This window comes from Pezoporus flaviventris, unplaced genomic scaffold, assembly GCF_033815535.1.
Source record: "Pezoporus flaviventris isolate CSIRO_AGI_PZ_B2104156 unplaced genomic scaffold, CSIRO_AGI_Pfla_v1 ptg000006l, whole genome shotgun sequence".
Classification (NCBI taxonomy): domain Eukaryota; kingdom Metazoa; phylum Chordata; class Aves; order Psittaciformes; family Psittacidae; genus Pezoporus; species Pezoporus flaviventris.
In genome coordinates, this window is record NW_026892554.1 from 19,278,722 (window position 1) to 19,293,509 (window position 14,788).

At 42.7% G+C, this 14,788-nt stretch overlaps 2 protein-coding genes across 7 annotated transcripts in view; one reads left to right on the forward strand and one right to left on the reverse strand.

Annotated features, from left to right (window-relative positions):
* PSTPIP1 (proline-serine-threonine phosphatase interacting protein 1) overlaps positions 1 to 14,788 on the forward strand; it is a 469,822-nt gene that overhangs the window by 154,934 nt on the left and 300,100 nt on the right. The window lies entirely within an intron of this gene.
* The window catches only part of PEAK1 (pseudopodium enriched atypical kinase 1), a 113,982-nt gene that overhangs the window by 49,635 nt on the left and 49,559 nt on the right, over positions 1 to 14,788 (reverse strand). For 4 of the 6 annotated variants that reach the window (XM_061447284.1, XM_061447289.1, XM_061447286.1 and 1 more), the window contains exon 3: positions 8,069 to 8,157. The exons of 1 other annotated variant lie outside the window; for it this stretch is intronic. The gene's annotated coding sequence lies outside the window, so the exon portion shown is untranslated. Of the gene's footprint in view, positions 1 to 8,068; positions 8,158 to 13,002; positions 13,113 to 14,788 lie in introns of all 6 variants that reach the window. One more of the 6 variants, XM_061447287.1, reaches the window with a different exon arrangement.

The following is a 14,788-nucleotide window of genomic DNA, read 5'->3' on the forward strand; positions in this document are numbered from 1 at the left end:
TACTAGCACCCTTGGACTGTTGCTCTCCAAAAGACAGCACAGCATTCCTGGAGCTTCATACCAGCAACAAACACAATGGAAACAACCCCTTCCTACTCGTGAAATCGATCCCTCTGCATGTGGAGCCCAGGCACTCTCCTTTTCAGTCCTGAACTCATGCTAACGGGGTGGTCATGACTTGCACAAGCTTCTGAGGGTCTTCACTTCTCTCAGTGGAGTCAGGCAAGCCTGGCCTAAACTCTTTATTCCCACTTTACAATTGCCCATAATAAATACAAGTTACTTGCTCAAGCCTTTGTTCAGAGCAATCAGTGAGCACCTCTGCCTGCAGACTTCCTGCTCGCTCTATTTGCATTCCCCTGCAGACGACTCCTGAAGAAACCTTGACTAATTTTAGGCAAAGATTAACCCGTAGCATTCCATGCTACCTCAGTAACAACCTCCTGCTTACAATCAGTTTCAGACCCACCACCTATAGCCAGGCCTAACCCACATGACATACACTGCATTGTCATCATTGCAGTTTCTTGATAACATATCAAGAATGAAATTAAAACATGCAGTATTTAAAAGTTCATTGAGCCTTTTCTCGACTTGTTAATGAAGAGATAGATACCTGTTCACAGCTCACTAAAACTCAGCATCTGGAAAGAAGACACAGGCCTGAGGAAGAAAACGTGGTTTTGCAAATGCAACAAACGGGCCTTATTTTAAAGCTATTTTCGGAAGCAAAGCTCTTGGTTTGCAATAGCACTGGGCAGATATTCCATAGAAAAACCCACTCCCAGTAACTCACATTAAAAATCCAAGGTTTAAATTTTCAGATTTCCACAGAGATTTGCAGAAATGTTTTTTGGCATCACCAGAAAATGAATCCTCCTCACGCCACCTCCTAGGGCTGGTTTAGGTTACTCCTACTCAAATCATTTCTCATGTAACAATCACTTGTCAGCTTTTTTAAGTCAGCTGCTCTAAAAAGCCTTTTGTTGAAAGCAAGGATGTTAACAGTGATCCCAAAGCTTTAATTTTCATAGAAATTGCTGTATGTCAAGCTCGATAAAGGCAGCAGAACCGTGCTTGGATGCTACAATGCAGCATGTAAAAAAAGAAATCATGAAAGTCAATAGTAGGAGATTTATCAGCTGCTTATCAAGTCTGAATGCACTTGTAGGGCTTGGCCCCTCTGCTGCTTCATACAAATACACTGGGAAACTGAAGCATATTTGCTCTGCACTGTGCAGGTTTTCAAAACTCATATTAATACCAGAGGTTTTGCTACATAAAAGTACTTTTTCTCCTTTTTTTCTGCAGAGAGCAAAATAATTTCCTTACTGCCATATGGCACTGAAGGAACAGGAAGACTGGAGAGAAATGTGGAAGGACACACAGAAACCAAGGGCATTTCTCAGAGCAGACTGGTTATAAAGAGCAGCTGCATATAACCTCTTATTTACCTCCACCTCTGGCTCTGCCAAAGCAAGATGCTGCCCTGTGCTCCCCCGCTGTGGTAGACCCTAGCTCTCTTCAACCTGCAGGTGCCAGGGTGCAGCACCACAGCCCATCACAGCGGTGCTTCTGCTCCCGACTGCCCCTCTGCTGCCAACCCCAGTGCACTTTGCCAAGTGCAGCTCAGTACCAGCCTCCTGCACTGCTGCTCCAGCACAGAACGCTTCCAAGTCTGCGGTTATTCAACATGATTAATGAAAGGACGGGTTTGTAATGCTAATTAGCATTGTGTAGTCAGAAGATAGACTGCAGGCCTGTATCTCTCACATCCTATGTTCAATTTGTTCGCCAGACATAAAAGACTGGTACATTAACCATGGCTTATTTCCACATTTCTCTTTTCAGAGAAGGCTGGCTGAACTGTAACGCACAGAGATAGGCTGAAACACTCAGCAGATGATTTTGCTTAAATCTCAAGTAAGACAAATTAGACAAGATCTTCAATCACTGCCTTGGGATGTGTGGGCGATGGATTACATTTTACAAGGAACAGCATTTGGGAAGATTCAGTTTTCACTCTTCAGCCACTGTACTCTTTTAATGACATGCTAAAGTTGGAGAAAGAAGAAGTGGAAAGGAAAAGAGCAGAAGACAGACTTCACAGAGATAATGAGATGGCTGCTTGCTGAAAGCGGGCAACATCATCTTTAATGTCTGCTAAGGAAAGGAAAAAGCAAATTCCTCACACTGCCCAGTGCCTTCCCTTTCAGCAATGAGCCCTTCTGCATTAACCAGTTTTAAGATACGAAGCTCTAGCAGCAAGTTCACTGCTTGAGGGAGGGGTTTTATTTCACAGGGTGTGATGGACGGCCCAGTTTAATTAATTCTGCCTCAAATCTCTGTGAACCCTTAACAGAGCAGGATCCACAGACAAACGAGAGTCTCAAAACAGGTCCCTCCACCCTTACTGCTTGGTTTGCCTCTTCATTTCCCGGTGCACACTTTGCTTTTACACTCTGAAAGTAAAGTGTAAAGAAATGAGGAAGAGCTGTCAAACTCTTTTTCCAGGTCCAATTTTAATCTTCCCCATGAAGAACGTGACCCAAAATCTCTTGCAGTTATTATTGTCCAAGGTTTGTATTCTTTTTAGGCTGCTTGAGTGGATTTGGTAAGTTAGAAACAAATAAAATCTTTGTTTTCTGGTAGCTGCAAACACTGGATCGTTACATTCAGCATTACTACTGCTGCTATACATACTCAGATAACAGGGGAGCACAAGCTTTTCCCACAGTAGTAACCAAGCTGCAAATCTTACATGTTCCAAGGTAATGTTTCATGTTCATCAGGTGCCTGCCTTCAAAGTTTTGCATAGCTCAAGCACAACTGAGAGTATTATTTTCCTTCAAAACTATTTTAATAGAGAGGGATAAAGGCAATGCTGCAAATATGCAGCTGCAATGGAAATGAAACCTGCTTGTTGATGCTGTCTCCTTCACTTCTCCTTTTCCAGTCATGAAAGTGATTCTGAAAAGATAGACATCACTATCTGAAAGTCAAATATAGTAGTTTTGTAGAGGTTAAAGTCACATAAATAGTGCCACCTTTAAGAATACACCAGTAGAGCTCGCACATCTTAGTGGCAGAGAAGTGTATGTTACACGTACTTACAAACACACAAGAAAGGAAGACATTTCAATGTCGGTGTATTTCTGAGATCTTCATGCTGAGATCTGCACAAGATGTACGCATCGTGACCAGGTAGAAGACAACAGAAAAAAACAGTACTAGTAATGAATCCCAGGGAAAATTCATGCAGAGGAATTACCCCAGAGAAAGCCATAAACCTACGGAATGTTTAAAACATCTCCATAGAATCCAGTCTATCAGCAGAGCTCGCAATGACACACTAAACCCCAGTCAGACACTCCTGGGTACCTACTATAGCTGACTCCATAGGAGATGAGACGGCTTTGCCCACAGCAGTGGTTTTAGAAGCGATTCCCACTGCTGCCTTCACAGTGGGTCTGCTGCACCACCACACCATTTGGAATGTTCAAAGCAATGTTTCAGCCCGTGGTGAAGGTAAGCAGTAAGGGTGGGCTGCTGCAGTGCTTTGGCTGGTGTGAGCAGCTGAAGGAGGTTCCTGTTGGTGTAGTATTTACTTGTGTTCATACAGGCCTACACATCAGGTAACTTTCCAATGAATAACTTCCAATGCAGAAAATACTACCCAGCTTTTAAATAGCCACAGTAAACCTGCAATTAATAGAGTAACTTTGTGGACATGAGCACATGCAATTTATAGCAATTTCTTTACTTTATAGAGGAGGAGGGTAGGAGTTATAATACATAATATTATGAGCAAGAAACTTCCAAACCCAGTTCTAAAACAATCTTCAGCTTCCATAAATCCAGCTTTATCCTCCACTCCCTTTTGCCTAAAGTCTTTCTTCTTTCTCCTGTCATCAGACTGCTCATCTACTTAATCTGATCTAAATGCTTTAAGGATGTCAAAGGGATAAATACTGCGATTAACAGCGCCGAGTTTCCATTTGCTTTTTAGAAATGGGTGCCTTAGACTCTGAGGCATTACACATATTGTCAGTATTCACGGGATGCACTGTTACCAAGAGACAATACGCAGAGGAACAAGTGGAGACTAAAACAGTTTTTGCATTAACAGGAGGATCCTCCAAGTGGTTTGCAGAGTGTGCTCCAGGGCCCTTCAATTGTTCTGCAGTGTTAGTGTTTCAAGCAGAAAACACTTAAAGCTTCTTCCAGGGCTGAAGTATAAATGCAGGGAGAGTCAGGTATTCATTCAATGCAGGTTACAAAATTGCTACCTGGCAATTTTCTGCAACTTAACTGTAAATGATGCATGAAAAACGTATTCTTATTTAATGTTAAACCACAGGCATTTAAGAGAAAAGGAGAGAACACAGCAAGGAGCTCTGTGTTTTGCCAGCACCAACAACTGCTGCCCTGCAGCCCCGAGGAGCCTCCAGTTCCTACCAATCTGTGATCAAATTAGTACAGAGCAAGTGCAACTTCAAAGAAATTATGGATACTTTATTATGTGCATTCAGAAAGAGACAGCCATGAAGCATTGCCTTGCTAAATGTTATAAAAGTTCTTATAAATATTCATGTGCATTTGTACTCAAAGCATTTAATCATTTCTTCATAAAAAAAAGGCATGGGGGGAAGGGGAGAGGAAGGAATGACTGCTTCCTTGGTTCCAAAGAGTCCAAGGCAACAGAGAAGACAAACTTGTGCACAAGTGCTTGACAGATCACACATCAGCAACCCCAGAAGCGTACAAATCAATGAATCTTTCCAGGTAAAGTTCTAATTTTTTAAGTTGGAACTGAAACAATAGTTTCAAACTATATATATATTCTATAATTATATATTTTATATATATATAATAGTATATTTTTTATATATATATACACACACATTGAAAACAATAGTTTGCAGGTCCCAAACTCGTAACTTTTTGATCACTGGAATTTCTATGCCGTTAGCTTTGAAAGCCAAGATCAATCTGTTGCTTCTGACGTTTGTTTGAAGACAGACTTAGCTGCCTCTACTCCTCTGCATTTTCAAGTCTCCGCTGTCAGAGATGAACGTCAACAGCACCAGATAAACACTGCTGCTTTGTGAGCTCATTCCATCCATACACAGCCATGGTGAGCTGAAATAGCAGGGCTGAAAATCCTACCATCGCCCCTTGAAAGAACTGTGTTTCTAACTGTGCTCCAGGGCATGCAGCCTCTTGATTAAGCCTCTCTGACTTCAAGTTTATCAATACTAGTGTGAATTAATGTAGATGACTATAACACATACTGACGATACAAAAGCCTGTTCACAAGCGGCTTCTGCACGAAAGAGAAAAGACTGCCAACCAGCTTTGACATAAAATTCTAACCCCAGTACAAAAGCTCAAAGATGCAGAAATCACACAGGCATAGACAGCGGTGAGGAACCAGCTCACACCTTATGCCTTGCTGGGATCCTGACTCCAAGCCAGACCAAGAGAATGGACTCTCTGCCTTTGACATCCTTTCACCTACCCTTTTGTACCAGGAACATCACTTCTTGTCTGGGAAACACATTACCCTATAGCTTTGGGCATGACTTGCTTTGCAGCGTATCTTCAGATACTACATTCTGGACGTACCTCCCCAGTGAAGATGTTACAGCTAGAGGAAACAAAGAGATGCTTATTAAGGTAGACCCAATTCCTTCACACATACCTCAGTGGGCAAGTAGACCTAGTTTTGGCTCAACATTGGCTGTAAAGCAACATTCATAGTGCAAGAGGCTTATTGCTGTGCTACTTTTGGTTCCCTCTTGTATCATCAGGTCAGACTGCTGTCAGATGTACCTGACTCTGCTCTCAGGTGTACTGGCACATCTCAGTGGAATCATTCCAGATACATACCATGTTTAGAAATACAAAGCTAAATGAAAAGTGGTGCTGCCTTTTACTTCCCTCAGGAAAAGTGCCTCTTACAAATGGTTGTATCATTTTCATTATATCCTGCTAGATTTCCTTTACCATCTTGCCTGGAACAATAACTAAGGCATAATAGAAAAAGATTTTTCCACAGGCTGGTTCTAATTACATTAAATCTCAAGTGAGATGGGACATTTAAATAAGAAACAACTACTGCGGAGTGTGAGATAATAACACACCAAGATAGTTGGCTTTTTTGAGAGTACTGTTAAAATGATGCATTAAACGTTACAGTGTACTCCACTCAGGTTTCAACACGAAAGCCATTCCTTTTGGGGCACACCACTGCAGAGGGAGGTTAGTGGTTATTGCAGTCAATACCCAACTCTGAACGATTATGAAGCATTATCCCTCATGCTGGAAGTTCCATAGATCATTGTAACATGAACTGTGAGATACATGCTTAAACTTCTGCATGAGGTGAGGCAGCTGAGAGCGCAGGGTCATGGCAGGATTAATGACCTCAGGGACCACAGTGTGGAGCTGAGGAGGTTTTGAAGAGCTCCTGGATTTTGTTGCGAGTTTTACCTTTAACATTTGCCATGATAACTGAATTCTCTTTTAATGTGCCTGGGAAACACGTAGGTGTTAGATTGCTGGAAACTACTGAAACATAAACATGTGAAATGGCAACTGCGGCCATTTCATCTAGAAACACAGTGAAACCTGCCCGCATCCCATAGTTTGTGTTTGATGTTACAAGTGACCACACAGCCCTGCCTCCAGTATTGGTGCTTATGGGACCCTGCAGCAAATACCGCTGCTGGAAACCAAAACTGAAGAAAGGGAAGGAGATGGGTTGCCCTGTGGGAATGATGAGGACAAGGGGGTTAAATGCACCTGCACTAAGCCTGCAGACACCAAGCTGGGTGGGAGTGCTGATCTGCTGAAGGGTCAAAGGCTCTGCAGAGGGATCTGGACAGGCTGGATCCATAGGCCAAGGCCAATTGTACGAAGTTCAACAAGACAAAGGGCCAGGTCCTGCACTTGGGCCACAACAACCCCATGCTACGCTCCAGGCTTGGGAAGAGTGGCTGGAAAGCTGCTCAGCAGAAAAGGACTTGGGGGTGTTGGTTGACAGACAGCTGAACATGAGCCAGCCTGTGCCCAGGTGGATGCGGTGCTTAGGGATGTGGTTTAGTGGTGGACTTAGCAGTGCTGGGTTAATGCTTGGACTCTACGATCTTAAAGGTCTTGTCCAAGCTAAGTGATTCTATTACTCTATAATGCGGGAAAGTTCATCAACTGCCTTTGCTTGCAGCTAGTTACTAGACTGATTTAACTAACATCAAACCGTGTATGAGGGATTCACTAGGGTATGGCTAGAGCTCAAAGTGTTAAGTATGTACAGGTACGGCTATCAGTCACTTATCTGTTCTGCTCTTTTGCCATAATTGTCACAGTAAGGTTTCAAGGAAGTTATCTAGATACTAAGGATTAAGAAACTTATTTTCAGTTAATAAACAGAATCTATGACTCTGAATTCTATGCTTAGAGAATATAAGCTTTCCCAGTTAATTCTATGCTTAGAGAATATAAGCTTTCCCCGCAGCAGCTCAGTAAGTAAATCATTCCTGTCTAAATAGCACAAAATATATTAATTCTCTATTAATAATGTAATCAAACACACAGAAGCAAATAAAAAAAGTTTAATTCAGCACACACAATAAAATTGATTTTCCTGTGTGTATTTTGTACACTTCAGACCTACACCGCTGCAAGTGCTCTTACGCACTCATTACCTATGTTTGTGGAGTGAACAATGCCATGGCAGTGGAGAATGATTGCCCATGTGCAGAAAATGGAGTAATAACAATTATATGACTCCACTGCAAAGCCATTTTCTAAATGCAGCTCAGGTATGTGCACAGCCACTGCTGGAGCTGCCTGTCGAAATAGATCTAAATCAGAAAATACAGATAGATATGAAGGCAATCAGTAAAAGACTCATACAACTGTTACTGCCTATGAAAGATTTAATTTGCATTTAATAAAGAAGAAAGAATTTAACTTGTACACCTTTCCCTATCAACTGCTGGCTTCATTAACTTCCTTTAGGCCATTATGCTGGTAAGACATTAGTAACCTTAAAGATGCTCACCTTCATGTACCCTCACCACTTCTCTTGAGCCGCCTCTGCTGTTCTGACACGTCTGAACAGACTTGGCTTTCAAACTGCAGCAAGTCAACCTGCGGACAGGGAGGAAGAGGTGTTTTCAGTCAGGTCAGCAAGTTGAAAGGGCTCATGAAGATAGGCAACAAGCACTGAGCATTCAGCCACAGAGGGGACGCCACTGCATGGCTCGGAGCAGCAGTGAGGTCACTGCTGGAGCAATGTTGCCCTCTGCGCCCCAAGAAGTGGTCAGCAGAGGTTTCAGCAGAAGAGAAGCAGCACGGCCTACAGACAAGTACTGTTCTGAAGCTCTTGGGCTCACGTAGACTGACCTACCATGCTGCATAAAAGCTTCCACTCTGCTCAAGCTGTCAGAGGAACACTTCACTCATTTCAGATTGCTGGAGCAGCGTGGCACAACCTCCCTGCAAGGGGGAGCACCACCCTTCTGTCCAACAGATTCCCTAGGGCCAAATGGTTTTCTTGGGAACTGTGAGTGGCTCAGGTAAATCACAGACATGACCACCTTGTTTTACCTGATCTCAAGATACTCGGCTACGGACTGGAACTACCTATTTACAGATGCTCTTAAAATAATCATGTTACTTGCACCCCACCACCACTTTCTTTTTTTTTCCACAGTTCTGGCATGTACCTTCCCCATTGGGTACTACTGAAATACAAATGTGCAATTTTATATGCAAATTAAACAAAAAGCTATTTCTTCCCCAAAAAGAGTAATAATTTGAGAACTTGCTAGTCTTGATCATGGGTTAAAATAAAGGCTGATAACAACAGAGGCTGCACAGAGTACAGCTCATGATGACCCTAATACTGAAGGGAGAAAGCACGCTGAGGGGCATCTCCTGCAGCTAGGACATCCATAAGAGCAAATACGAGTACTGCAGTGCCAGTAATTCCACAGCACAAGGACAAAAAGGGGAGACTTACTTCAACAAATTGGATGTGATATATCTCACTGTTAGTGCTGTATCCCATGGCTACTGAATTACTGAATCTCCATTGACTGTTTTATGTCACATGCCTTCCTGATTTGCTATCCAAGTTTCTTCCTACGCAGCCTGGTGGTCTCTCATTAAGACCAAGATTTACAGAGCACAGATTTCAGCTTTTATAGAACCCACTGTGCTTTCTAAAGATCCACCTTTTCTTCTCATCAAGTGAAACAGCACTTTGTGGCTAGGACCCTGTTAGATTTTTCCCTTTTTTCTTTGCCTTTTTTCCTTTTTATTGTTTTTTAAACTTGCAATGCATATTTCTCACTCAGACCTCTAAGGATGTTAGCAAGATTTATCCGCAGAGCCTCTCTCCCCATTTGCCCCCCTTTAATTCTTTGAGCTACAAGTACTTTTATGTTACAGGAAATGAGGACAACAGAAAGCTGCAGATCCCATGAATGTAAAAATTGTCTTGAAGGCATGGAACAATTCAGCCCTAATTACAGCCAGCTGGAGCCTGCTCTTTTTGCAGGGATACTTGGATAATTAACCAAATACTGACTGATGCAACACTCAAGTATGTCACCACCACACAGATATTCAAGGTTAATTTTTATATCCATCACTAAAATCAAGCTTAATGGATATTATCAGCTCAAGTCCTGCAAATCAGTAACACAGGCATACAGTAAGACAGGATGAATTTTCCTTCGAAGAGCTTGGTGCTATCTTTCATTAGCCGCAGAAGAAGCATGTTTTTCCATTAAAAAGGCACAGTAATATAATTATAATTTATATTCTAATTTAATATTATATTTCTATTACATTATAAATTATTTTTAATAAATTGTATTATATTTATAATTTAACGCCTATAAATTCACTCAGTTTAAGCCCTAAACTTAAATACACTGAAGCCACAACACTGACGTGATAAAATAAACCCAAAAATGTTCTGCTAAGCATTACTGTAGTAATACACCTTCATTCCTCACGGCATGCTGCCTTTAAATCTGCAGGCTTGTGTGTCTTCCCAAGTAAGCTTTATAGGGCTGTTGAAACCAAACAGCACTATGCCAAAAGTACCGATGTGAGTGCCAATGCACAAATTCCAAAGCTATTACAGAAAGGGATGGCAGAGAGAGTGCTCAAGTAGCCTGAAATGTTTGGGAGGCAAACCTGCTGCTAACACATCCCTCCTGCTTGTGATGAACCACAGTTTGCTGTTGGTCTGTACCTGGATTGTGTTTGCAACAAAACCACCCGAATCTGAAAGAGGAAATCAGCACAAACAAGAAAAGTTGCCTTTCCCAATGCTATTTTCAGCAGTCCTTTCCCTGAGAATATGAGTTTTGAGAGAGGCCCAGTCCCTCTGGCCAGTTACAGAGCCGGTTCGTGCTGCAGTGATCAAAACATTTTGTCACTGCTTTTATCAAGCAGCAGCTCCTGCAGCCTCCATGTCTAGCGACTATTCAAGGAATCTCCTGAGGAAAACCGGAGATATTTTAACATGGGAAAGATGTCTGTAAATAGAGGAAACCACCACAAAGTTGCTGGCAAAGAAACAGTGCAATGAGAACTGTAAGCGATCGATATTTGTTAGGGTAGGTCTTGGGTAGGGCTACAAGGAAGAAAACCATCACGCGCCTCAGGAGCACACTGCAGCGTTCTGAAAAGATCTGGGTGGGGAGGCAAGAATCTAAGGAATCTGGAACTGGGATTCTTTGCATTTTGTATTCTCTTTGCGCTCACACCTTCTTATCTGGGGCTGAGAAATAAATAACCCCAATCCTGTTTGCACACTGCCCCACATAGGCCTTCAGTAGGAAAAGTCTCCGTTTTGTTTGGTATCTTTGGAATGCTGCTGTAACGCAAACCACACAGCGTCACCACAACAGGGCAACTCAAAGGGCAACCTGAGGGCTGGCTCTGGAGAATACACAGGGTTTGAGTACCAGAAATGGAAAGCAATGGAATAAAAGTAAAAGCTTAGCAAAAATATAGGTTAACTCGCATAAAGAATTGCTGAAAATGAAAGGGTTTTTTGGATTATTTTGAAGTGTGTTAAAACTCTCCTATACACCTCTGAAGCGTTTGTGCTTCAAGCATATATGTATGCTAATGGTTGTATTAAAGATAATGATGACTGGGCTGAAAACATCCAGCTTTGTAAGAACAAGGGAAAAAGCCTGTGCATCAGCAGCAATTGTTTCTGAAAGCAGTTTCAGGGAGATACACTGATGAGACTTAAGCAGATTCCTGTTGGAAAGGATAAATGGCTAAGAAACCCTCCGAGTCCTCTCCTAAAACAGCAAGCAGTGCTGCTGCCTTGGGTCTGTTTCTCAGGTATATTTTTAGATGCAGCTACTTTCTGTTCCTTCATTCCCTCACTCTGCTCTTAATATTAACAGACAGGCCAGCAGTTTGGTATTTACCTAATGGCCTATGTGCCACTTCCTAACAAGGAGAGCATGGAGCTAATGGAACAACTGTGATTTACAGATTCTAGCAAAGAAATGGCCCCAATAGGATAGGTAGAACTCCTGGGTATCTGGACAGCACTCTAAACAATAATAATGGCAACCACATACGTAATCTTTTCCAGCTCAATAAGGAAGTTATTCTTCCTCATACAATCTTGCTTGAGGCAGGTTCAAGTGTGTTGATTATCTTTTTCCAAGCCTAGAAGTCAATCATTTTTTTAATTAGCAGACACATCTGAGATGTGTTCAGGTTTGGTTGGGTTCTGCTGAGAATGGAAATGTGTTTCTTGCCAAGACCACATCACATCACAGGCTAGAGAAAAATGAAAGGACCCAGCATGAAAAACATAATCTAATTATCACCAAATGAACAGCGACAAATGAAATGACAAAGTGAAACACAGTAGTGGCAGAGGATAGAAATCAAAGGAATTAAGGGAGGGTGAAGTTGTTACAAGTATTGAGCAAATGAGAACTGGAGACCTCACCATAAACAAGGACTCCAGTCTCCAATCGCCGAAAATCCACTGCTGCCCCAATAAGCAATCTGCCATCCATCAAGAAGAGCTAGATCTGATACCCAGCAGTGTGCCTGGAGTTGATTTGATGTAAAACACAGGAACCTGCTTCAAATCAAGAGCAGTGATGGTTTGGAGCTTTATAAGTTCAGGAGATGGTTTTTCCACTGTGCCTGTCCTGCTTATTTGAAGTTTCCAGGGACAGCATCAAAACAGCAAGAATCCAACAAACAGAAGTAGCAGCCTCCTTTGGACAGCTGAACTGACAAGGACAGTATTTATAACATACCTGTGATGGGACATTTCACAGATAAGCAGAGGTGAAAATGGAGACTCATGCAGGCGAGTGAGAAATCACAAGTGCCCTTTGGAAAGAACTGCACAGAGGGACGTTAAATAAATATTTGTATGTTATTGTTGCTCGGAGTCTGTCAATGTTTCCATTTTGAATCACTGTCTTCAGTCATTTATACCTCAGCTGAAAGAGCCTGGTTGGACCCAAACACCACGCAAGGCAGGTCTCAGGGGAAGAGCAAAATCTTTCTTAAACACCCCCTCTCAAGCCCGAACAGATGCTGGATTCAGTATCTTTAGCTACTCTTGACATAGAGCTAAAATCCTGGGGTTTGAATCCTTCTTTTGCCCATAGGTAATGGAAATTCAAACGTTTCCTCCCTCTTCCCTGTCTTAGTGATGCAGTTCTGCAATTCCTGCACCACTGGTGGGAGAGGCAGCGGCCTGGCCTGGACCAGAAGCACATGGGACACGGTGCCCCTGCTCCAAAGCTTTTTCAAACTGGAAGCACAAAGTAATTGAGACAGTAGTTGAAGCCTGGCAAAGTGCTCAGGAATGCACAAAGGAAACGCAGCAGAGAGAAGTAAAATCATTAAAAGACTATTTTTATGGTTATTATCTTAAAAATACATTTAAGCCAATAGCCCCTCCCTGCCTTGTGCAGGTACCTTTATCTCCAGGATACATCAATCACAGCAGGCTCCAGCGCCAGTATTTTATGTTCCTTCTTTGCTCTGCGTGCCAAGCCACAGAGAAGAAACAAAGGCTGGTGTTGTTCCTGGGAAAAAAATGGGCTCTGTAGGAATTAGTGGGCAGTTTCCTTTCATGCATTAACCTATGCAAACACGTTGGTAGGGTAATGTCTTTTGAATGGAGTGTCCCTACAGAAAGGCGTATGGGTACTGCATGTGGGAGAGGCGGCTGGCAGTCGGGCCAGAGGAATTCTCTCCAATGGCGAATTCCATGTGGCTGTGACAGAGGGGTGGGTGTGCTGCTGCCCACAGCCTTCCATTGTTGGTGAGAAGGTGGTGACTTCCTCTTCACTGACTCTTTCCCCTTGTTTTGCTCTTCCTTCCTGATGATAAATGCACTTTTTATTATTGCAACCAATTCCACAGTCCTTTTGGAAATTTTATCACTCATTTCAATTTCACTCAGTGAGTCAAGTGGAAAAAATGTGTTCTCAAGCTGAGAGAAAACCCTCCCATCTTGAATCCCTGAGCCAAGAGCACCTCCCATGCAACATCCTCCAGCTGTTCTTGGAGACAGAAACAATCTGTTCACGTGGCACCCTCGCTCAGTTCCCACCTAAGCACCCGCAGCACCTCCAGCAGGAAGAAATCTGCCCAAAGCAGCAGCCCCAGCTCCATCCAGACCTCTCCCTTGGCTCACTCAGCACTTCCCCAGATACACAAACCTCTTGATGCTCAGCCCGTGAAGACCTTCCTGTGCCAGCACAGAGATTTATCGCACAGCGTTGTTAGTCCTGTTCCAGGGGCACTGATTGTCGCTTTTATCAGGTAGATAACAGTCATCTGAATACAGCAACAACGATGGGAACCTATTCCCTCAGCTGAAGCCACTCTTCCTGGTAGATGTAGTTAGTGCTGTTTTGGCAAAGGCTGGATGTATAATGAAGTAGTTGCTCTGTCAGGCAGCAACATACAAGGTAGCATCACCTTCCAGCTTTCCAAGAATTCCTCCTCTAAAACGATGGTTGTAAACTATTTGTATCTTCTACTACTATTGAACACAGATATGCTGAAGTGGTACTTTCCCCTTAGGAAGAATGAGTAAGTTTGTGATCAGCATTACTGGTATTTCTGCTGCTAGTATTTCTGGGCTCTAAAGTGCTTTATAGAAACCTGAAGGCAGACAACAGCGCTCCATCTCCACAGCTGCTGCAAAATAAGGATGTGAGCACCAGAACTGTCTTTTGCTCTTGTTCTCATTAGACACGTCAATGAATTGGAGATCTCTATGTGCACACATTCCAAGGGAAAAGACCACAGAAGTGAACAGAAGAACAGAGAAAAGCATTAAAGAGCCCAGTAAATTTGAAAACATGAAAGAAGAAAAACATTTCTCTTGTAAGTCCTCTTTGAGCCTCATTTGTCAGCACTGCAGATGAATGGAAGCTGTAAGCATTCCCTTCTTGCCCATGCAGTAGGATAAATAAATACAATACACAAGCCACTCTGGCAACAAAGCAGACAACTGATAAAGATGGAAAATCAGTTAGGGAAAAATCCCAGCAGCCTATTGTCCAAGTGATGCGTTGGCCAAGCTGTGAGTTCTCAGCTGGGAGTGCTGGCCTGACTGCTCTCACAAGAGACCGAAATCTCACTGTGGATTTCAGATAGCAACTGTTACATTAATGCTGAACACTGTCCACAGTCCTGCCTTTAAACCTCACCAAAGTTAGGACGGAATTATTCTGGGCACTATGATATA